This window comes from Crocuta crocuta, unplaced genomic scaffold, assembly GCF_008692635.1.
Source record: "Crocuta crocuta isolate KB4526 unplaced genomic scaffold, BGI_CrCroc_1.0 scaffold96, whole genome shotgun sequence".
Lineage (NCBI taxonomy): Eukaryota > Metazoa > Chordata > Mammalia > Carnivora > Hyaenidae > Crocuta > Crocuta crocuta.
This window is the reverse complement of record NW_027531522.1, coordinates 9,532,478-9,558,224: the sequence shown is the minus strand read 5'-3', so window position 1 is coordinate 9,558,224 and position 25,747 is coordinate 9,532,478. Positions and strand designations below refer to the sequence as shown.

Here is a 25,747-nt window from a genome sequence, read left to right as displayed (position 1 = left end):
AGAGAGAGAGAGAGAGAAAGAAAGAGAGCGAGCGAGCTCTCCTTCTAGGATATTTGGGGGTATCTACAACAGACTAGGCAGAGAAAGTAAGCTCCCAGTTCGGCAGCCGAACGGCTGCTGCAGCTACCAGCCTGCTGCCCGCCCCAAGGTTAGGCCAGGCGGCCAACCGGATGGAACCCGGAGTTGGCCAGGCGGTGGGCGGGGCGGGTCATGGGCCGCTGGGCGTGGCCTGGGGCCGGGTGGGGCGTGGCAAGGGCCACAGGGCGTGGCCGAGGGCCGGGTGGGGCGTGGCCGGGACCCGCGGAACTCTGCCCTGGGACCCGCCTGGGGGCGGGGAGAAGACTGGCCCCGAGCGTGAAGTGGGAGGGGAGTGGGGAGACTTTGAAGGCCGTGCACGCTGGCCCTGCCGAGGGTCCCGGGGGAGAAGGCGGCGCGCAGCGAGCGGAGGGAAGGTGCGCGGGAGCCGGAGCGGGGGCGTGGGGGCTGTGAGTCCGGTGGGAAGGGTGGGGTCAGCAGGGGAGACTTCCGTGTTCCTGCCTGCGGGGAGCCCCGGCGATGGTCCCCCTGGAGGGAGGTTTAAAGCAGCCCGCGCTTCGGCGAGCTGCTGCCTTTCTCCAAATGCGCCGGGGAAGCTGCAAAGACGCGCAGATCGTGAGGCTGCGCGAGGCCTAGGAGGCTGGTCTGGTTGGTTACCCCAAAGTCTAAAGTCCAGCGAAGCCTGGCTTGAAACCCGAAGCCGAGAATCCCACGAGGAGCGAGGCCCCGGGGGCCCCGCGTGGCTCGAGCCCANACTGGGGTCTTCTCTAACAAGCTGGTTCTCCTTTCCTAAGCTTTGAAATCTACTTCTGAGCCTTGAGCCTCAGACTTGCCCTTTATTTTACCGCCTCATGGTTCTTCTGACCTCAAGAGATTGCAAACACACATAGGCGCGCCTCCCCTGCGGATAAGAGCGCAGTGTTTACAGCCGCAACCTTGTGATATTTCTGGAGGCGCCTCGGGTGCAGTGACGCCTCCGAGGGGGACACATTTACAGAGGAGAGCTTGCGCCTTGTGTAAACACGTGTCCGTTCGCCCGCACATCACCGCCACACTGGAGGAAAACGACAGGCGTTGGCTCCTATCCTAAAGGATCATCGCAGTCATTGTCAAATAGATTGAGGGTCTGTGGAAGAACCGCGCGCTGACACTTCTGACACCGCCTTGGCCAGTTGCGTCTTATTTTGCATAGACAGCAGGGGTGTTCAGCAGTTATCCTGAAGGCCTGGTGCCATTCCGGAAGTAACTAACCCCCCTTCAAAAAGAAATCTCAGTGCACCCTGCAAACAAAAAGGGATCAGGCAACTAGCTGTTGAGAGCAAGGTAGCAACTTCATTTCAACAGAATTGGAACACAAAATTCACAGCGTGCCGCTACATGAAATTGTGTTTTCCATGCGTGGAGGCTGGATGTTGCTTTATTGTTACAGAAGTTACTAAAATATATGTAGTATAGATTGGGGGCATAAAACAGCAGAATGCATTTTATTTCCATCCCTTGATCTTAGAATCGAAAGAGGAATGTGCACGCCTATGTTTTCCAACATTAGTGAAAGCCAATCACCAGGGGTCTTCTTTGAGCTCTGTGCCCTACAAGTTCACACTTTACACTGCTCCCTGAGGTGTTCTCCTGTTACAGAGGAGGGAGTGAAGGCACAGGGGTGAGGCCGCACTGCTGGAAAGTTTAGGAAAAAAACAATAACTATGTCTTTGTAACTCAAAACCTGTGCTCCTACCACTGAGAACCCCATACCCCCACCCGTCGCACTACTTTTTCACCAGTGTGTCCCCTGTCCAACAGGAACTAAAGGTATGCTGGTGGAGGGGGCTATAAGATGGTGCTGGCTTAAGTACTCTGAGGACCCGTGAGTGCAACCTCATTCTATTTCTGATTCCGGCTCTTCGACTTTGCACAAGTTACTTATCTTCTCTAGGCACATAAAAGTAATTGATCTCTAGGTCTCTGCTAGATCGAAAAACCTATAGATTTGTGAAAATAAGATCCTGCTTTTACCACTTAATGATATTTTTGGTCACACTTGGTGTTGGAATTACGGGGAAGTCGGGAAGGGCTGGTTTATTCCTTCAATAAAAGTGTGTTGTGTAGCTGGACACGCTCTGGGGCTGCTGCAGTCCAGAACAGGGCAGATGAGGATTCTAGCCTCGAAGGGTTTATATTCTGGTTGGACACAGGGAGACCCGAGGAAACCCAGAAAGAACCAACACACAAATGAATTAACCAACAGCTACAAATTGTGAACAGAGGGCTGTGATAAAGGAAAATGGAGCAGAGAGGTGGATGGGGCGCTCTGGATGTGGAAAGGAGTCCTCACCAAGTCCAGCTGGTTTAGAAGGATGAGAAGGACCTAGAGATGTTCCTTCCTTGCAGTGGGACCTGCTTGGGCAAAGGGGCCACGGAAGAACCTGGCATGTTCTAGAAATGACCAGAATGTCTTTGTGAGGGTGACTGGTTGAAGATGAGGTGGGAGAGACAGGGTGGGACCAGCTCATGGAGGGCTTCGTGCAGCCTGGTAAGGCCACTAAATGTTCATCTAACAGCAACGGGAAGTCGCTAAAGGGTGGTAGGCAGGGGAGTGACAGGAAGGTGGCTATGATACAGCCCAAGTAAAGGGCGGAGGTAGCTTAGGCTGGGGTGGTGGTAAGTGTATTTATTGATTTTGAGAGAGAGGGAAAGAAGGAGAGAGAAGAAGGAACAGAGAGAGAGAGAGAGAGAGAGAATACCAAGCAGTTTCCATGCCGTCAGTGCGGAGCCCTCCTTGGGGCTTGCGGCTCGATATCATGAACTTCAAGATCATGACCTGAGCTGAAATCAAGACTTGGACGCTTAACCAACTGAGCCACCCAGGTGTGCCCTGACAATCATATTTAAAATCTCATGCTAACAGCTCTCGCACACCCTGGAATTCCCAGCCTCATGTTCCCTTTAGTTTTCCCACATACAACTTATTCCCATATGACCTACTACATATTTTGTTTATAAATTATTTACTCCTTCCTATAAGAATGTCAACCACGTGAGGTTGCAGGTTTTATTTATGGCTGTTTCTCTAGCACCTGATGCTGTGACTTGTGCAAAGTGGGCCCTTAATCCATTTTGTTGTAGGAACGGATTTGATAAATGCAGTGGAGTTTGATTCTATAGAGCTTGTTGATAAATGGGATGTGATAGGGAAAGATAAGGAGAAACCAAGGATGATTCTCAAGGTGCTGGCTCAGAAACTGGGCAGATGTGGATGTTAATTAATAAGGAGAAGGCTAGAGAAAGAACATATTGACAACTGGGGAAGGAGATGGAAAGTTCCATTTGGTACATATTAAATCTGTGATGTGTGGCTTAGTTACCTATATCTAAAAAATTACCCTAAAATTTAGCAGAGTGAAACAACAGACATTTGTTGTCTCAGGATCTGGGGGTCGGAAATTTGGGCATGTCATAGTTGGGTAGGTTCTGGCTCAGGGTCCTTCACAATGTTACAGTCAATCTGTCAACCAGGGCTGTGGTCATGTCAAGGTTTGACTGGAGCTGTTAGATCTGCCTCTTAGCTTCTTCCCATGGCTATTGACAGATTTCAGCTGGCTGTTGGCCAGGGACTTCAGTTCCTCACCACATGGAGCTCTCCAGAGGGCTACTCATGATATGGCTTCCGCCAGGGCAAACATTCCAAGACAGAGAACTCAAGATGGAAGCCAGTCTTCTTTTAAAACCTTATCTCAGAAGTAGCATACCATCACTTCTGCTGTGTGCTGTTTATCACACAGATCAACCCTGATGCAGTGATGTGGGCCGGGGGCGGGGGGAGGGTGAGGGAAAACACAGGGGTGTGAAGGGGTGGGATTGTTGGGTGTCATTGTAGCATCTGCCTACCATAAGGTCTATAAGTTGTCTCGGGGAAATGCCATATAGGCTAGTGGGTACATTATACTGTAGCTCACAAGAGAGATCTGGCCCACAGATAATTACTGGGGAGCTACTGGAAATGTGTAATAGTACCAACGGAGAGAATATAGGTGGAGAAGGGAAGAGGATCCCAGTACCGAAGAGCCCCATGCTTAATGGTCAGTGGAGGAAGAGCCAGCTGGCCAGCACAGTGTGTATTCTGGGGGTGACTGAAGGGAAAGATAGGCTTCACTGGACAAGTTTCCCCTTCCTTGTGAATGGCAGAAAAATAGCTTCAATATGGCAGAAGAGAATTTCTGAAAAGATGGAATTTAATACAGTCTGAAATGTGAGTAGTTAAATTTTGACTCAGATAGAAACAGAGAAAAGAACATTTATTTATTTTAAGGTTTATTTATTTATCTTTGGTGGGGGAGAGGCAGAGAGAGAGAGAATCTCAAGCAGGTTCTGCACTCAGCACAGAGCTTGATGAAGGGCTCGAACCCATGAATCGTGAGATCATGACCAGCACCAAAATCAAGTGTCGGCTGTTTAACTGACTAAGCCACCCAAGCGCCCTGGGATAGAACATTTAGTCTTGAAAAACCTATGTCTGCCTCCTCAGTGCCCTGTCAGTCTGGGATTACAGTTGGTAGAGAGCCCCTATGTAAAGATTTTAGAAGTTGCTCTAGGAATTAAGCTTGAAGACAAAATAATGAACTGTAGAACATAGGCGGAACTACTGACCTTGGAAGAGGCCTACCCTAGCTTCCATATGCTTTATAGCGTTACGGTACGACAAGTCTTTCTCCTCAAATGTCTTAAATACTCCATTGAGCCATACAATAACAATGGGAAAATTAATTCCTGATTGAGTGGTGTTCTGCTCAGTAGCCCTCCGAACTTCACTGTTAATAGAAGGACCAAAGAAGGTTGTTGTGTATGTTTTTCCCACACCAAATGAGGCCTTGTTCTTCTCCTTTCTTTAGCTTCTCTTTAGGATGTATTTTCAGTAATCTGCCTTTTTCTAAAAAGACTTTCACTAAAAAAAAAAAAGCCTCTCATTCACAGACATCCTCCCTCACTTCAATGAATGAATGAATGAATGAATGAATGAATGAATAAGATGGAGAAAAAGAAAGTACCTACTCCCACCTGACCACCTGGCATAAAGTGGCTCCGTAGTTCTATCTGTTCCGGAAAGCAGTACCTGCCTGGATGAAAATGCCTTTGCCTGCTCGGCATGGGAGTGGCTGAGTGTTATCCCTTTCTCTGTCCCCTTCCAGGGAGGTATGGCCGTGTGACTTGCTTTGGCCAATGAAATGAGTGGAGGGACATGTCACTTCCTGGTAGATGCTTTAAGAGCCACGGAGAGGTCTGTCACTCTTTCCCTCTGCCACAGTGACCACCAATTTTCTAGATAGTGGTTGTTCTGTCAGCTTGGATCCTGAAAGGAGGGCGGTGAGCAGAGCCCCCTGTCAACCTGTGTTGTTCTAGCCACAGAGAGAGCTAGAAATACGCTTTTGCTGTGTTTAGGCCTCAAGATTTGGAGGTGTGTTTGTTACCACAGCATCACCTAGCCTATCCTGACTAACGTACTCAGGTAAGGTCTGAGCCATGTGCCTCCAGGAATTACTGATTGCCAGTTGACCAGACACAGTGGGGGCGTGAGAGAGAAGGTGCCCTAGAAGTCTTGCTGTTGTGGCTCATGCTCCCCTTACTGTTAGTGAGACAGCGGGGTACTTGTTTCCATAATGCTCAACTCAGCTTCACGATTTTAATCAAAGGGAGCAAAATGGCATTCAGGTGTTTCATCACACCCTGTAAGGACAGCCATTGTTAACGTGTGAAATACATAAGGCTCAAGGTGCAGAGAGAGAGGGATTAAGGCTCTCATTTTTATTTTGAAAAGCACTATATGTGTGTGTATATATATATATATATTTTTTTTTTAATTGACAGCTCACTTCCAAGTTTTCCAATACAGAGAAATGTTCATGGGTGCAATGTTAAGAAATGATTCTTCCCAAATGTAGGTATCGGTGGAGGCATTTCAAAACGGATTTAGTCACCAAAGGACATTTGAAATGCCTCCTCCCTAAGCATTCTTTAAAGCCGCTTCGATGAAGACTCTAAGTGTGGTGCCTGGCTGTCTTACTTTCGCGCTAAGAACATCAGACCTGGGTTTTGCTCCCGAGGTCCTGCAGGCAGTGCCTTCACGCTTTGACTCTGAGTTAAGCAGAAGTGAGGCGGGGAGCATTTTGCTTTGGGCAGAGCCGTGCGGCGCTCTGAGGGCTGCTGGCTATAAATCCATTCTCCCCAGAGGTTAACAATCAAAGTTCTCCCCCTCTCTCACTCAGACGAGTGATATGATGATGATAAATGGCTCGGACATGACTGCCCCGAGCACTAGTGTGATGAATTACGTTGTTGAGGGCATGACCACAGATTTTCATTGTCAGTATGCCACATCGAATATTGGCAGTATTCGTAAATAGCCTCCTGCCAATTTTGGTCACCGCTTTGCATATTAAATTTGCTGTTTTCACAGGTCATGGTTCTCCGTTCTTAATCAACTCTGTCTTTCCCTGAATGCACTTAACGAATCAACCTTTTTTTTTTTCCTGTTCTCTCACTAAGCGGATGGGGCGTTCTCAGAGCTGTGTTCAGTAAACATTGAGTCTTTCTTCACAGAAGCTGTTAAAATAGTAATTATTAGTCCTTTTCACTAAATCTAGAGTAATAACAGCTTATCTCGCAGTGGCTTAATTGGGTCATTATTTAGTGTTTGAAAAGCACTTTGAAGAGAATATTGGTAAATATTGTTGTTAATTTAATGCTCCTTTGTAACTGAAAGTCCGTTGCAACCAAAAAGTCCTTAGTGTTATTATGAGCCGACAATGATTTCTTAGTACTGCTTACTGTATTCAAAATTATACATGTACCGATTTTTGAAATATTTAAAATATTGTCACAAATTCCTAAAGTTATCATGTTTATACTGTCACATGTCTGTGTGTCTCACCTACTATATTCGTTACATGTCCGAAAAGTTAAATGTTACGAGTCTTGCTCTCTACATTTTGGATGAAATATAAAGCCCAACTCCCAGTGCCGAGGTATTTCCCATGCTAATGTCTTCTATATAATCTGTGTGTAGTATCTGATTAATTTTTCAGCAAGCTGTCCTATTAAACCCCGACAAATAACTGAAATAAATAACGCAGAGTCCATATACTGAGCGACCACCTGACTGTCATTAAACTTTGTCAAAAAGCGTTAGGTTGAATCACACGTGCCTGGCCAGCCCTTTCAACAAACGTTCTACTCACTCTGGCCCCAGATTCCCCAGGTATAATTAAAGGCCACTCTCTAGTCTGGATTAGGCAACTTCCATACTGCACTTGATCTTAGCCAAAAGGCCAAGAAGCAGTAGGCAACCTCAATACTGACAGTATCAGTTTGCTAGGGTCGTGATAACAAAATATCACCAGCTGGGTGACTTAGACAACAGATACTTATTTTCTGATAATTCTGGAAGCTAAAAGTCCAAGATCAAGGTGTTGCTGGATTTGGTCTCTGATGAGGCATCTCTGGGCTTGTAGATGGCCACATTCTCCCTGTGTCCTCCATGGTCTTCTCTTTGTCTATGTTGTCTGTGTCCTGATTTCTGCTCATAAGTATGTAAAATAGTCATAATGAATTAGGACCCACCCCTAGAACCCCATTTTAATGTAATTACCTCTGTAAAGGCCGTGTCCAAATCCAGTTACGTTCTGAGGTAAAGACTCAAACATATAAACAGGGGGCACAATTAAGCCCATACTCCTGCACTGTAATAATGGTCTGTGGAAACTACCATTTTTGGAGTTAATGCATTGATTTTCAAATCTGAGCAGCCAAGTGATGACTACAAGTCTTCGGTGGGTCTACTCAGTATACGAGCTTCTTAACATTACTTGGAGGAGAGCTTTATGCTTATGACTATAACAATGAAGTAATCTGATGAAATTTGTAGCAACATTATTATATGACTTCTGTATACTTTATTAAGCTATTAACTGTAAAATGTACATAATCAAACATACCTAGCCATCTGAAGTACCAACGAGCCAAGTATTTGTTATAACAACTCGCCAATACTTTTACCCAGAATTTCCTCTTTGAACCAAACACTTGTCTCTGGTGAGTCCACATTCTTGTGTCACTGAAAAGGGCAACAGGATGTAGACAACACAGTGGTCCCAGCTCAGATCTCCCCGCTAGAGGCAAACATTTTACGCTCACGTTGTTAAATGTGTCGAGCATTTTTGCCTTCATGTTTTCAGCTGCAAACGTCTAAGAAAGCAGGAGAGTTTCTAAAGAGAGATGATGAGCCTAAGAAGCTAGAAAAGCTCTTATATTTGAAAAAAATACTGGGAACGTGAAAGCATCAAATACCGCAATTTGACTGTTACCTGTCTGCATCTAGCATGGGTACTATAGTTGTTTCTGGAAAGCTTTACAATGTTCCTTCAGAATAGAATAATCGTGTTTTTGTAATTCTAAAACATGTCTTTTGCAGTTAATTAATAGCCAGAAATCCTTAGAGGATTGTTATATAGATCTGTAAGAGTATATTAGTAATATTTGGGATAATTGGTTGGTGGTTTTGAATGAGGTGTGAAACATTAATTTTCCCCCTTAAAAACTGTTTTCATGAGAATTTATTGTTGAAGCTGGGGGATGGATACCTAGTGGTTCATTATACTGTTCTCTCCACATTTGTAAGCTTTTGAAAATCCTCACATTGAAAAGTTGAAATGATTTTTTCTTAAATAAAAAAGAAATGAATGAAATCTATAGCCTCCTGCAATGCACCCCTCATGGGCTCAGGGACAAATTACATTTGAATAATGACGTATGAGTGTATATGCAAGACAATACAAGTGTGAATAGAAGGTGGTTTTTTAGTACCAATCTTCCCATAGAAAGGTATTGTTGAAACCCTTATCCAGGAGAGGCTAAGAGAGTATCTTTCTGAGTTTTGACCTAGATTATTTGACACATGTTTTTATTTATCACTCCCTGGTATATGCATGTCTATCACTTCCTGAGTCAGTGGAGTTGCCTAGTCATCGAGATGCCCAGGCCGCATTTTTTCCAAGTTGAGTCTTTTGGCTTCAGACGTGTTCCATTTGTAGCTACACAAATCCATTTAACACGGGAATTCAAGAAGAGGGTGCTGGCTTCCAGTGTCCCATGCCTGGCGATTACCTTCTGCCCAGTACTTTCTATAAAAATGTCCTCTACTTCTTGCAAGAGCAGTGTTCACGAGTTGCCACTAGGCAAGAAAAGTTCTCTGCTGACTGTACTTCGAGGAAACGTTACTCCAAAGCCCCATCTCCAGCCTGTCACTGCCATTGCCCGTCCAAATCCCCTAGCTTCCACAGGTAGGATTAGGGACTGTCCTGGACCTCTCTTCCGAGTCTTACTCACTTTTCTGCAAAAGTTGAAGGCCTGACCTTGATCCCCTTTGACCGCTGTGTTGCTTTGAACTTGGCCCATTGTCCTACAGAGAAACGCATCTTCAAGGTGTTCCTCTTTGTCTTGTGTAAATATTTTGGAGCAGCTTAGTGTATAAGAAGTAATGAACCTGCTGTTTTAAGCACTCACATTTCTGAGCCTCTGCTCTTATAGCTGTATTTGATCTGGGGGGTGTGCAGGGAGGGAGAAGATTCCTGCAAACCACATGGTAGTGTTCCCTTTTGACATAATTCGTTCCTTCTGGACGTTATTTTTTCCTTTTTCTTTATGAGTGTACTTCAGTAGAAAGCTCAAAATATTTCAAGCTAAGAGAGCCAGGTTTAAAATGATCCCTGTGAGGATTCTATATAGTTCTCTATAATGTCCATTAAATTTCATTTAATTGTTATATTTAAAATATATAAAAGAACATATACAGTTTCTAGCATTAGGGATATTTCATGGACCCTTGCTACCACTTAAAGTCAAAAGGATGAGTTTCTAAATTCCTTTGCTTTTTGATAGACCAAATCAGATTTGTGAAAGGTTTTTTTATATGGAGTTTTCACAATGCCTTATGTAGGGATGGTGTGGTTTCTTTTGAACCTGTTTTTCACTTCTTTATTTTTATCTTTGTGTTAGTAACATCTTGGCTAAAATAAGTATTCATTAATTATTCTTATATAATGTAATGATTTTATGCCACTAGCAGAAAGGAAGGTTTATCTGTATGTTGTTTCTATACAAAGAACGATGTATTAAATATCAGAGTTTTCTTCTACTAAAAATGGAAAGCTTACTCCGTGCTGTACCATGTCTGACCCACAGTGCCCCATCTATATTCTTGACACCTTGTATCATATTTATATTTTTAAATCAACATCATTTAAAATAATGTCAACAATTATAAGACCAACAAAATGGTCGAAGAGTTCAAACTGGACGATAGCTTTCTCTGCCTAACTAGGAGTCATGATTGGGGCTCCTGGGTGGCTCAGTGGGTTGGCCTGACTCTGGATTTCAGTTCAGGTCATGATCTCATGGTTCATGGGATCGAGCCCCACATCAGGCTCTGTGCTGACAGCTGAGAGCCTGCTTGGGATTCTGTCTCCCTCTCTCTCTCTCTGCCCCTCCCCTGCTCGTGTGTGCATGCTCTCTCTCTCTCTCTCTCTCTCTCTCACTCTTTCTCAAAAGTAAATACATAAACAGAAAAAGAATTTATGATTATATTTCTGGTGAGTTAGGAGGATGTTACCCCTAGAACAGAAGTTAGTTCTTTGATAGGCCCAAGAAAAGAAATGTGTTACAAGACATTGTAGAGATATTAAATGCCTTTTAGTTTTCACAAACTCCGCATAATAGTCATCAGAATGAATGAATTCATCACTCATCAATATTTATCAAATTTGTCCAATTTGATTCATTCTCCTATCATTTTTAAAGCATGTTTGCTATGCCCGGGTGCTATCTTCTAATTATTTAATATATTGTTTTAAAGTAACCCACTTTTCTCCTTCAGCCTCATCCTAAACAGTAATATCCATAAGGTCAGAGGCTTGCAACATTTATAACTTTTCTCTGAAACACATTAAAATAAACAAAAATGTGTTTAAAACATTTTTTAAATGTTTTATTTATTTTTGAGAGAGATAGAGAGACAGAGTGCTAGTAGGGGAGAAGCAGAGAGAGATGGAGACACAGAACATGAAGCCTTCCAGGCTCCGAGTTGTCAGCACAGAGCCTGACACGGGGCTCGAACCCATGAACCACGAGATCAAGACCTGAGCTGAAGTCAGACGCTTAACCAACTGAGCCACCCAGGCGCCCCTGTAAAACACATTAAAGTAAACAAATATGTGTTTAAAGCATTTTAAACACCCATATAGCACCTAAAATTGGTTTGAACCACCAGTGGGATATATATCACACCTTGTGAAAACATTGACAAAAACCAAGCAGATGATTGACTTTTTTACTTAACTCACTGTCCACGAAGAAATAAAATAATTATTGGCTGTGAAGTTGGCACAAAACAATTTTCAGAATCGTCTTTGTACTTGTGTTGCGATAATTAGAAAATGTGGACACTGTACATGTATGGGTGTATATATGTATGTGTGTATATATATAGGAATATATATATACACTTGGACATAGGTAGATAATGGTTCATTTTAGCTGTTGTTTGGGAAATAGCCAAGAGTTTTCATTTGCTTAGACACTGGGCATCATTTATTTGAGGCTAATAGGGCCAGCATTATTTTATCCTAGTGTCTCTATTGTACTGTTAGTCATAAGCATTATAAAAAGTGATCATTTAAAAAGTAATGATCCAGGGGCGCCTGGGTGGCTTAGTCGGTTAAGCGTCTGACTTTCTCTTAGGTCATGATCTTGCGGTTCGTGGGTTCGAGCCCCGCGTCGGGCTCTGTGCTGACTGCCAGCTCAGAGCCTGGAGCCTGTTTCAGTCTGTGACTCCCTCTCTCTCTGACCCTCCCCTGCTCACCCTGTCTCTCTCTCTCTCTCTCTCCTAGAAATAAATAAAACATTAAAAAAATAAAATCTTTAAAAAAAAATAATCTGGTCATAATACTCTGAAGTTTATAGTAAAGTAAATGCTGTTATATGGTTAGAAGGTGGTTCAGAAAAAGAATTAGAAAGATATCCATAGGTTTCTTATTTCTCGGATAGAAATGTTTTGCCTGATTTTTGACTACATTAATATCCCCATTTATCTAACGTCTAAACAAGGTGAACTTGTGGGGAACCACCACACAAGTTGTTTACAGGTCATTTACTGCCATTTTGCATAGAATCGTGGAATTTGTTTCTGCAAGGAATTTTGGAGATCATCTTGTTTAACTCGTTTGTTTTATTGGGGAGAAAACTGAGGCTCACGTGCTACCTCTGCCCAAAGACACACGTTGATCCTATCTACTTTTGGAAACATTTATGTGCTTGGTAAAGATCTAGCATTTCTTCCTATTGAGGAATTAGTGATATGTTCATAAGAGCATTCTGTGGCCCCATCTGTGTGCATTCTTCCATTTTTGAAATTTAGCAGCTGAGCATTAATATCTGGCGGCACTCTAGATATTTAATAGCTACTGACTCTTGTTTGTATCAAATAAAAGATGAACCCCATTGAACATTATCAGGAATGTTTTCTGTTGCCTTTAATTCATCTGAGTGAGAAAGGAAAACGGTGACATTGTTCTAAGCAGTGTCAAGATATGTTTTACCAAATAAGTAGATTTGTGTTCTTAAGGTGAGTACCTTTGGATTCAAACATCCCATTCTTGATTCTTGATTTTTAATCTGTATGTCTAATAACAAGGCAAATAATAAGAAAAACTAGTAACCAGATGTAATAAAAGTAAATTTCGATATGAGTTCATAATGGTAGATGTGCCTGTGAAGAAAGAATGGGCCAGAAGAGTTTTAATTATATAGGATGCTTAAACAAGAGCTCAAGGAAGAATAGGGTAGCAGGTGCCATAGGCTTTACCTATGAAATTAAAAATAACTTCTGAAGGAAGGACAGCTAATTTTGTTTATGTAATAAGTTTATATTGCTCCACAGCTTGTTGGTAAAAGTAGTTTTGAGCACTTAGAGAGCAATCATCCCTCTCGTCATGTTCCAATTAAAAAAGCGGTATTACTTCTTTTCGGATACTGAGCCACTGAGTAGTTCTGAGCTCTCCCAGGCCCACACAATTCAAGAAAAGGGAAATTAGCAACCATTCCCCCTCAGAATGCTGTCATCTACCAGAACAAGAAGGCAAAGCAAGTCTTTAATAATACAAGAGACATTGCCAGTCGTTAATTCCTCCGCTGTTAATGCTGTGAGAGCGCACGTATTCCCAGTCTTCTGCCTGTGCGCTCAGACCCACAGCACGGTGTGTTCTTTCCAGTCGGGTTAATTTACGCATCCATCCATCCATCCATCCTAAGCACTTATCGGAGGCCTGCTATGGGCCAGTTGGGGTGCCGAATGCTGGCTGTGACGTTGTTCTCACTCACACACTGGGCCGAGAGGATTCCTTGAGACTTATGATCATCTGTTTGCAATTCTCCTGTGGTGTCCCCAGACAGTACCAGATGATTAGAAGCCCCTCAGATGAACACAATACCCTGCCAGTCTCGGCAGCGTGTGCCATTCGTCACTGACACAACCTAGTCATTTAACCCTGTGGCTGCAACCCAGAAGAGAGAAGTAGGGGCTGAGCGGTGCTTTTCTGAGTAGGAGTTTCCTTTTTCTGGCCCTTGATCTGATGCTTCGGGAGACCGTCTCTGCTTATTCCCTTAGCAGTGAAGAACAAGGTCTGGCTTCCACTCTGTCTACTCAGCCAGAGAAATGTGTGCAGAGGAGATGTTTCCTGTCCGAAACCTTTTCCTGCTTCCTCCCTGGGGCGGCGCTGTGGCTCTGGCCGTGGCCGCTAATGGTGTCTTCAGTGGCCTGCCTTCTCCGCAGCCTTAGTGAATACAAAGACGCCAGCCTGACTCTATTTCTGAGAACATGCATTCTCTCTCTGCCACACAGCCTTCATGTTTACTCTGGTTAACCCTTTATACCTATCAACCATTTCCCTTGAGGAATGCCTTGTGTGGTTTGCTCTCGCATCTACGGAATGCCGGTTACCAAAGTACTTTGTTTATTTGAAGAGTATGAATTGCATTGACCTCTATGCTGTAGGTAGCTTGCTGCAAACCTGATTAAATTGTAAACTCCTTGAAGACAAGGACTGTGGCCGTTTCTGTGTCACAGGGAGGGACTGACCCAGTTGCTTGCTGCTGTTTGAGTCCTGAACAAACAAAAGGAGAAACAAACCCAAACAAAAAGTGTCCATGGTGTTGCGAGGGCGTCTATTCAATTAAGGGTTGTGTTGCAAACCTCAGTGCAAAATGCCCTGACCTTTGGAGAAGTGAAATGCTTTATTGCTGAGCACTGCCTTTTTTTTTTTTTTTTTTAAAAAAAGCTTTCCTACCACAATTAATCTTATATGGTAATGCAGTGACAATGAGATGATTTCTCCGGAGAATCTATGCTAATACTATTAAAATGCTCTTACCATGTCAAAATGATTGCAGTGGAAGCACGTGGGGACCGTGCTTATGTGATTATGATATTATAGTGATGGGCGATTACCATAGGAAACTACTAATTCAACCCTGCAGGGACTTGCATTATGAAGCCATTATAACATGAGATTATAATGACATAATAACTGGGATGCGCACTCGTGATGTGAAAACTGAAAGCTAATTTGAATGCGAGTAGTACTTCCATTAAATTGTAATTAAACACTGAAATCCATGCTTGTTTAAATTTAAGACGGAGACCTCCAATCCAGAAAAGGAAATGGTTGGGTAGAGAATGCACGCCAGGCGTGAGCTGAGGATGGCGAGAAGCCATTCCCAACTCTGCCCTTTGGGACTTGAAGGGCATGGAAACTCACAACGAGGTGGCCTCTCCAGACTTCCTCTGTCTGTACTGGCTCTCATTACCCAAAACCAGCATCAGGACACGAGAACCTTGGATCCAACTGGATACCTAGCATGTCCACCACTTCATACCAGAAGCCTTCCTGTTTCATTTTTGAAGTGGGCATGACAGTCCCAGACTCCCTCAACACAAAAGACTACAGCACTTTTTTTTTTTCCATTAAAAGTAATCTCTTGAAAAAGACAGTGGAATTAATTCATGTCCTAAAACAGATAAGCGCAACGGAGAAAAGGAAAAAAAATTTTAAAATTCTCTCCCCTAGAAATGACCTGCATTAGCTTCTCTGGGTAATTTCTTTCAAATTATTCTCTATGCAGAGTGTACACATTTTCTTCTAGAAAATAAAAATTGTGTTCTACAATGCTTTTAAAACCTACTTCTTAATTTTTCTGTCCCTCTCAGTTGCAAGATCTATTTCTTATCCAAGAGAATCTGGTTCATAAGTTTTTGTTTGTCTTTTAAAGGTCAGCTCAAGCTGGATGATTTTACATGTCACCCAGGAAACTATATTTGACTATTAGGGAATAGTATTTAGTAGGGTTTATGCTCTGCATCTATCAGGTACAGGATGATTCTGTAGTAAAATTTTCTGATTCTGTTAGGAACACTCTAGGTAGTTCGTTAACACTTCTCTCGGCTAGGGAAGACTGATGTGTTTCAAAAGTCAAACATTTCACGTTTACTCTCAACTGATCATTACTATCTGGCTTAGGTCAACATAAAGATAAATTATAAAAAGGAGGAGCTACTGCACTTGTTAGATACACACCTGCATTAGCGTGTTCAGATGTTATAAAGACACACAACAGCTAATATATACTCCCTCCTAATTATGACTAAAAGTGGTTATTCCTCCTTGGTTTAAATATAGTGAAGATGAGTTTTTGTTATTAAGCATTTCGTTTGCACTTAGATATGCCGTATGCTTTAGAGTTATTTTTATTACTACTTATTGCAACAGCCAATTTAAGCAGGGAAGTCTAAATTACTGGAGTCCTTACTTTTATCATTAGGAAGAGGAAAGCGCACTGCAATTAAATGGCTTGCTTGATGTCATCCAGTCAACAGTGGAATTAGGATAGGATTTTCTGGTCCTAGATCATTGTAGCTTCTTCCTTGGGCCATTGAGTGATGTTACCTCTGAATAGTATTTCCACACTAATGGAAACCAGGATAACTTAATGTGATGTTTATAGCAAATATCTCATGGTTAAAGAAAAGAAACACTTGCCTATCGAGTTGGGAGACGGGGTTTTATATGGCACTGTCTGACCTTCAAAAGATTAGGCATTCAGTATTTGCACCTAAAAAATGAAGTCATTGAATTAAATGACTGCCATGGTCCCTTTCTGCTTAAAAATTCTGAGATCAAATTGCATTTAATATTAACTGAAATTTACATATGTTAATTAAAATATTATTTTTAAATAATATTGAATACAATATTAAGCTTACTTATTTTAAAACTATTAATCTAAATTTAAAACTGTACCTTATTTAGATGAGTTTCAGAATTCGATGTGTTTTAGCAGATCTATAATTTGACCTAAGAGCGTCTTTTTTTATTTGGGGAATTTATTGTAATTATTAAAGCTACAGATGTAAACCTATCCAAAGAAAAGATTAAAATTATAGTCCTTTGGTACACTGGCAATACTGTTACAATATGTCAGAACTACAGTGAAAGGAAGCATATAAATATATAAATGCTTTGTGGGAATTCTTAGGAAGCAGGCGATAGTAATGAGTAAAATGCCAAATTAAAATATAGTGCTAGGGGCACCTGAGTGGCTCGGTTGGTTGAGTATCTGACTTTGACTCAGGTCATGATCTCACAGTTCATGGGTTTGAGCCCCGCATCAGGCTCTGTGCTGACAGCTCAGATCCTGGAGCCTGCTTCAGACTCTTCGTCTCCTTCTCTCTCTGACCCTCTCCTGCTCACCCTCTCTCTCTCTCAAAAATAAATAAACATTAAAAAATTTAAAAAGATAAAATACAAAATCAAATATAGTGCTAGACAAACCTTTGTAAATCTTTTAGAGTACCTTATTTTTATGGGGCAAAAATATAAGCAATTACATTCCCTTTATATTTAAATATATATAGTGACTAAGGATTGGTTAATTAAAAATTTGTTGTTTGGCTGTAGAAAAACTTGCAAATTTGGTGAATCTTTTTTATCTAGAGAATTCCNCCATTCCCCGCCCCACCCCGCCCAGCCCCTGCCATCTCAAAGATTGGGAAAGAGAAATTATTGCTCTATGACCCATGAAGTTATTAGATTTGCCCTGAATCCCATTGTAGTAAATTCACTTTCAGGATTAGAGATAAGCTGTTTGTTATTTTGTTTTTAGTGCATCAAATACTAGTCTTTCCCCAAAACGAGGTTTCTGTGTCACGTGCCACACATTTTTAGAGCTAGTCAAAACTTGTCATCTTGTCTTCTTCCCTAGTTCGATTAATAAAGACTGTCTTTTTGAGACAATTTTCCTCAAACTTGAGGGTCCACAAGTTGTCATCAAAATTTTTGATTTTTCATTTTCATTAAAAAATGTTTTTTAATGTTTATTTATTTTTGAGAGAGAGAGGGAGAGAGAGAAAGAGAGAGAGACAGAGTGTGAACAGGGGAGGAGCAGAGAGAGAGGGAGACATAGAATCCAGTCTCCAGGCTCTCAGCTGTCAGCACGGAGCCTGACACGGGGCTCAAACTCACAAACTGTGAGATCATGACTTGAGCCAGAGTCAGACTCTTAACCCACTCAGACTCTTAACCCACTGAGCCACCCAGGCGCCCCTGCATTTTCATTTTTATGATAAACCAAACAATTTTAAGCATAGTCTGGATCAATACAACCATGTTACAACCAAATATTGCCATCGGATTTCATTATTCCTATCTTTGTTTTTAAGACTTCAGTGATGTGAAATTATTGCCTTAAACAACAGCATTTATCTTTTTCATGACTTTTTTTTTTCACACTGGGATCTCTGTTTTTATGGGCGCCATGACTGCATTTTCTGGGACATCAGGAGGTGGTTAGATTAGGATAGTGGCATCATGTTCGGGTAAAATGGTTTGGGCCCTTTCATTTCCTTTATTAGTAGTAGAGCTGTTTTATAAACACGAGCCTATGTGATTACTGCATGCATGTTTGTTTTTCACCGTCCGACTTTGGAATCTATACCACTATCCGAAGGGTAGAACCGAGAGTCAAGACTTAATTTAGTTTTCTACTCTTTAACCTTGTTTCTAGCCCTGCAATTTGTACTGTCTTCAACCTAACCAACCAGCTCTCTTCCCTCTATGATCTCCAACAGACCAGTGCCCACTCTTCTCTCTGGTGTTGCGGGGGGAGGCTTGGGAATATAGAGAAAGAGCTATGGAAAGAACGAGCCGCACTTCTGGTCAACCAGTCAATCTAAGCTAAAAGATCGTACATCATGATAAACTGGGATTCTTGTCGTGCATGTGTGTGTTTTGTCTTTTTTGCAAAAGAGGGACAATGTATATTCTCTTTGGTGCACATTTTAGGTGTTTATTAATAAATGTTGGTCGGCTCTCAAAGGAGTAACCTCAGGGGTCATGGTGTTTGTACTATTTTTAAAGGTCTCCCAGGAAATGCTTCCAGAGCCTACGGCATTGTATTTTGCCTTCAATGAAAACGGAAGGTAGATCCTCCTCCTCCTCTGAATAATAACCCATTTCCTCATTGGTGAAATGGGAACAATAATAATCAAAAGTGGGTTTCATCTAAAAGTATGTCCTATGGTCCAGACTTCTAGTTGGATACTTTTCGATGACTCACCTTCCGCTGATCCCTTGCCAACTTTGCAAGGACATTAGGAGATTTAATTAAAATGTGTACAGTGCCTTAAGCTCTTCAAAGAAACACACAGCATTATTATCATTGATAATACTTTTGAAATACCATAATCTCTTGAAGGTAATGAAACCAGCAATATAGAGAGTGGGGGCTTCAATGCAGAGTTTTATGAAGACCTTCCTACAGTGCTATATGAATAGTGATTATCGTGTGGCTTTGAGAACGTAGAGTTCGATTACTGTGAACTTTTTAATTGTAAATATGTTGATTTAGTGTTTTCCCACCAATAACTGACACATTTGAGAGGTCAGTAAGTATTCAAGTCATGATGTTTCTGGTCCACTTTTAAGACTTTACATTTTTTTTTTAACTTAAAAAAATATGATTAAAAGGAGTAGTTTACACTACTCCCGTTATAATAGTAAGTTAGAGAAGGGAGATAAAGAGTGATCCCCCCAGGGATCTGCCATGAAATGCAGTTCTGTTCTTAAAACCCCCGAGGAACAATGAAAATTGCTTTACTTTCCTAACTCATCTCCACATCTCCAGCATTCAGCCTATACTCACATGGCCCATTTAATTACCTTCCTAACACAGGTCTCTTCCTGTGGACCCAGTGCCTGGATCAGGGTCTCCCCTGTGGACTGGCCACGTGTCACGTGTCTGCAGGCTGCTTACAAATCCCCAAACATGCCTTCCATTGCTCATGCCCCCAGGATGCCTCCTAGTAAAAACTCTTTCTGCAGCCTCACCTAAATGCTGCCCTCCTCCAAAGAGCCCTTCCAAGCCCTCCAGCACTGATGAATTTTAGCCAGACACATCTTCCCAGAGCGTCTGCTTTTTACCTCTTTTCTAGTGTTACTGCATTCACTTTAATAGCACAGGTATCCCACTAAGATAGAAAACATATCAATCCCTCATTGAAGGCTCACCATTTGCCTGGTACCATGTTGGGGGCTCCTCAGCCTCTTGCAATAAGATTATTCCTTTTTCATCTTTGTCTCTCAGAGCATCCTCCTTGGGATGCACCAGATCCTTAGCAAACATTTGCCACATTGCACTGAAATATACTCAGGTGAGATTTCCCGGTGCCTGGAAAGCAAACGTCTTTATGTTACCTTCCTGTGTTCTGTGAATTTAACGTCCAATCTATCTCCTCCAACCTATAAGCCATAGCAACTTCTCTTACTATTTCAAGGAGAGTAGCAGTAGCTGGTCATAAGCCCTATAAAGAGGCCGCAATGCTCATGACAATATCAGATTGCTTTTGGCTAAACTTGCATCCCATCAGTGTGGAATTGAAGGCGGATAGAACAAAAACTGTTCATTCAGTGGGTGAACAGATGCTCACTGAGCAATTACTTCTTTCTTGCCAGTTGCCCATGGAGCTCCGACGTGGTACCTACTTCTCCATGTGTGGGGATGGAACTGGAGAGGTTATCAGAACAGAAGCGAGTTATACAGACATGGCATTTCTCCTATCATGGACCATGTTTTGGGAGCCTCTAGAACAAGACAAGATGGGCCAGAAGAGGCTGGGAGAGCTGCTCACTCTCCTTGCAGTGGCTCTCAGAACGTTTTTCTGCATGACGATCCTTTTCTTACACCAAACAGGCTAGGCCTGACAGTGTGAAAGCCCATACGTGGCACTGGTCCTTCATAACTCTGAATTAGCAAAGCAGGGTAGCGGAAGTCATGACTTTTCTAAGCGAATCTACTGTGTGGTCTTCAAAATAAAGGACCTGAGATGACTGTGTGGGCAGTGGCTTTTAGATATACATTGGTGCATGCGACCGAAAGGCTCTCTGTAATTCAAGGAAGAGTGTTTTAAAATAAGCTACCTTAAAACGAAATTAGTGTGGATGGTCTATACATTTAAAAAATTACCCTTAAGAGTCATTATCCAGTTTTACTCCGTGTAAAGGATGGGCTACTGCCAGGAATCACCTGCACTAATTTTACCAAGTATTTTTAGTTTTGTGATTTAGAAGTGGCTTCTACCAATTTAGACAGAAAATGTGCTTGTAGGTGAAGTCGCTTGCTGTTGGTTATTTCTGTGCTCAAGAACCTTGCCTTGCGGCGGCTGACTGGCTTGGTCAGTGAAGTGTGTGACTCTTGATCTCGGGGGTGTAAATTTGAACCCTATATTGGGTGTAGAGATTACTTAAAAATTAAAAAAAAAATCTGGGGCATCTGGGTGGCTTAGTTGGTTAAGCAACCAACTTCGGCTTAGGTAACGATCTCACAGTTTGTGGGTTCAGGCCCCATGTCGGGCTCTTTGTGGACAGCTCAGAGCCTGGACCCTGCTTTGGATTCTGTGTCTCCCTCTCTCTCGGCTCCTCCCCTGCTCACGCTCTCTGTCTCTCAAAAATAAATACGTGTTTTAAAAAGTTAGAAAAATCTTACAAAATTAAAAATTAAACAAAAAATCTTGCCCTTATTAGTAAGGAAAAGTTAAAAAAATCCCACTTATGCAGTACTGTTGGGTGCAAAGGAATAAGCTTAAATGCCATGTTCACCATCTTCTGAGAGCATGGAGTGCAAAAATAAAGGATAAGTTGTAAAAACAAACATGACTTCAAAATCCCAAGCCCCAAAACTTTTGGGAAAACATTTTCTATGCTTTTAAATAATACTTTTGAGCTGTTTTGGTGTAAGGAAATAAGGTGGCGTGCCATAAAAGGGATGTGCTATGATTTCAGAATTATCTGTTGACAGAAATATATTAAATAAATATTCTAGGACACCTTTTTTAGCCCTTTGCCCACAACTGTTAACCTGCTCTTCCTTCCTGGTTCTTATTCTCCTTCGATGTATAATTTCCATGCTCCTGCTTTAGTATTTTTTTCTTCACTTTACGTGTCTTTTGTTTGTGCCAGTGACCTCCAATCCTTTGTGGAAGAAGGCTGGCTCACAACGCGCAAGCATATGAATGTTAATCAAGCACTGACTCCGTGCCAGGCACTGCGGGTGGCTGAAAACTGACCGAGACATGGACTCTGCCCTCAGGGAGGTCAGAGTCTGGAGGGAGAGACGTTAGCCATTAACGTAAGAAGTGAGTTTCAAGGTAAAGGTCCAAGGGCTAGGAGAGAACCTAGACTCAGCATGTTTCCCAGACTGCTGGAGCCACAAGGAAGAACATCAGGAAAAGCTTCGAATGATGCCAAAAGCCCTAGGCTCGATGCCTAGCAGAAGTGAGCCAGTATAGGAAAAGGGTACAGTGGGCTGGATTCACGTAAGCTCAGGAAGGAAGAGGCAGAGACGCATTCAAGGACCTTGAGACAAGCGCGAACATGCTGAGCCCAGAGAAGGCAGGCAGTTGAACGCCGCTGGAGCAGACTGGGTTCACAGGGGCACCACTAGGCTTCAGGTACAGATTTAAACAAAATTTTTTTTTAATGTTTTATTTATTTTTGAGAGAGAGAGAGAGACAGCATGAGCAGGGGAGGGTCAGAGAGAGGGAGACCCAGAATCCGAAGACAGGCTCCAGACTCTGAGCTGTCAGCACAGAGCCCAATGCGGGACTCGAACCCACGAAACCGTGAGATCGTGACCTGAGCTGACGTCGGACGCTCAACCGATTGAGCCACCCGGGCGCCCCCAGATTTGTTTCTTAAGGGCAGCAGGACGACACCCGGGGAGACCTATCTGAGTCTGTGTTTTAGAAAGGGCACTCTGTAGGCTTGCTGAAAGCGGACCCCAGTGTCAGAGAAACCAGGTTGGGAGCTCTTACCCATGATCCACCTGAGAGAGGGTGGTGGCGGCTACCCTAAGGCGGTGGCTGTGCGGATAAAGGGGGAAAAAGGAGTGAAGGAGAGATTACAATGGTGGTGTTTACGGCATTTAGAAACTCCCCGTGGATGAGGCGGAGATCTGGGATGACACTTGGGTTATTTATTTATTTCACCTTAGGCACCTAGGCAGTTGAGCAAACATAGTGTCATAGAGAACGTAGACAATGCCCATCTCGAAATTCTGTCTGACGACTAAATGTGCTTGGCAGGTAGTATTCATCTAAGAAGGTTGCTATCGTTGGAACTGTAGGCTGACCTCATCTGGTTAACTCAAATGGAACTTTCTAGAAAGGGCTGCTCACGATCGATATTTGAGTTCTCTAAACAGACTCCGGTTCAGATGGCAACTTTCTGGACCTAGGTTTCTTCAGTTTTGTCCTCAGTTTCCTCTTATAATATCAACCAGGCAATGTTTTAGTAAGAACTAGAGATAAGAGATATCAGGTGCTTTGTGTGGCATAATAATAGAAGCTCAGTAAATGACAGCTTAGTACGTGAATGAAAGGGACCATTGTTGGTTCTCCGCCTCCTGGTGAGGGTGGGGGTTGTCTCTTATTGATCTTTGTAACTCTCACAGGCCCCGCCTACCCAGCACAGGGCTTTTCACTTAACACTGGCCAGTAAATATTTATCGAATCTATAATAGCTGCTATTTCATCTATTCCATAATAGCTGCAGAGAAAAGGGGACACAGAATCCAAAGCAGGTTCTGGGCTCCAAGCTGTCAGCACAGAGCCCGACACGGGGCTCGCATCCACGAACTACAAGATCATGACCTGAGCTGAAGTTGGACGCTTTGAGCTGCCCAGTCACCACCTGGCCCCTCCCCCTCTGCTAGCCTCTCACAGGAGAGTGTTTGATAGTGGCATCTTGGTTCTTGTGTGACTTGACTGTGATAATTACTCACAGTAAAGTGCTGAACCTTTTCTAAAATTCTCACTGGGCTCCAGGATTTCCACTAGAGCCAAGATCAATCCATTAAGGACTTGGTGGAACAGCTTGAATTTAATCACAGTGAACCATAGTCACTGAAAAGACATGTAATTTGATCAGAAATATTTGCACACAAACATATCAAGTCTCAGGCTCGACTGGCAATTAGCAACTGTGTGATAATGAAGAATTTGAAATAGCTTTTGAGTTCATGAATCTTTGCCTGTGTGTTTTAGTTGGAGGATTCAAACTGTATATTCTGTTATTCTACATGTGGCACTGGTATAAGCATTGGATAAGTTTATACTGGTATCACTCATCTTTTCCCATTTAACTCCCTTTTACTAGTTATAAATGAAATAGATAAATATAAAAAAAAAACCCAGAAACTTGGGCTGGGAAATACATTAAATTGTAACGAAGGAAAAAAAGTGGTCTATCTTTCCTCCTTCTACCACCCAAACATACACGTAACATCTTAGCGTTTTAAATTAAGCTCTACATGTATGTAGATACATATACTCTCCATAAATGTATAGCACTTAAAATACAGTTTTGTATTTTGCTTTTTTCACAAGTTATAATAAGAGCATTTTCCCGTGTCATTAAATAGTCTTTGAAAGTATAACTTGAACGTTTGCATAACGTTTCATCATACGTGTAAACATTCCCATACTGTGAGATATTTTGGTCGCCATTCTAAATAATGCCATAACGACATCTTTGTGTGTAAATATTTTTTACGTGTCTCTAAATATTTCCTGAAGACAGATTCCCCAGCAGCAAAGTAACATTTTGAGACTCAAGATACATACTGCTAAACTGCTTTCTAGAAAAGTTGGGCAGATTTGCACTTTGGCCAAGGATTTGTGTGGGGAGGGCCAGCAGATTACCACTCGCTATGATCTATCTTATCTTTCACAAACCCCACCGTGAACCCGTGGGTCAGATTTGTTTTAACTGCCTCCCAAGTGGTCCCAAGTGATGCCTTCTGTCCTAACCCCACAATGTGATTTCTCTACATGTGTAGGACTAGCTTGCCATTTAAAGAGGAAAGCTTTTTTCCAGAAGCATGAAGCTAGATTTCTATCCATGAAAAATTTCAAATGGTTATTTCATGTTTCCAGTGTGGCAAGTTAGGTTCCTTAAATGCGGCATCTATCTTAAATGTTTTTATCATTTAGCACCCTCCCCCCAAAACGAAAATCATGCATCCCTCTTCCCCATCATGTTTAGACTAGCTTAGCTAGTTTCAGTGATTCCAAATAAATATCCTAGTTAGTAGAGATTTGGACATTTGGACAGCTATTTGAAATTCGGGCGGTTTTCCATTATGTGGAATCCTCTGGAAATTATTTTTTAAAAATACATCATGCTTTAGTTTTAGTCTGTAGGCATGAGAATTTTATGTATGTAGCCACTGCTTTCTTCATTTATCACTAAAAATGTATCTTTTAAACTAGATTGTCACATTTGTTTGTATATAAAAGAAGATGTAATTATCTGTAGGGTATTCTAATCCAGTGGGATTTAGAGTATAGTTCTACATTTGACATGCTTTTTCCACTTGCAACTACAACCCCACCCCAAATTTTAAAAATTCTTATTGGAATTTTAGAGCTATAGCAAATTTACTTCATTCATTTGTTTGTTTCTTATTTTTTTTTTAAAGTAAGCTTCACACCCAGGGTGAAGCTCACTGTGGGGCTTGAGCTCACCGCCCCGGAATCAAGACCTGAGCTGAGATCAAGAGTTGGACACTTAACCGACTGAGTTACCGAGGCGCCCCTTTTACTTTATTCATTTGAGAATCAAACTTTTGACTCTTTCTCTCATTCTTACATAAGGCACAAGCTAATTACTTTCTGTCCACTCTGTTCAGTTGAGGTTCACAGATGCAAAGTGAATGCTAGATACTATGTAATGACAAAGGACACACAGAGCACAGAGTCAGAGACAAATCTCTTACCAGATCGATTTGGTACCATGGGGCATATGCTGGAACATACTGCTGGTCTCCCTATATGATGTACTCACTCCAAGTGCCCCTTCCCCCAGTGAACCGGTTACTCAGATAAGCCAAGTCTGCGCTCTGACGACCTGACCATTCAAAAACCCGGTTCCGTTCACACATTCCTTTTCCCCTGTGCGGATTTCTGTGCCCACCTAGCACCTCAGCATCTTTTTCTTCATCTCTGGCTGATTGTTGTAAATGTTGATAAATTTCAAGAAGTATGATGCAAGTAGATTGCAAA

At 42.3% G+C, this 25,747-nt stretch overlaps 1 protein-coding gene across 1 annotated transcript in view; it reads left to right on the top strand.

Moving 5' to 3' along the window:
• Window positions 1–371: 371 nt before the first annotated feature.
• PTER (phosphotriesterase related) overlaps window positions 372–25,747 on the top strand; it is a 68,766-nt gene continuing 43,390 nt past the window's right edge. Inside the window, exon 1 of the mRNA XM_077772447.1 lies at window positions 372–452. The gene's annotated coding sequence lies outside the window, so the exon portion shown is untranslated. The remainder of the gene's footprint in view (window positions 453–25,747) is intronic.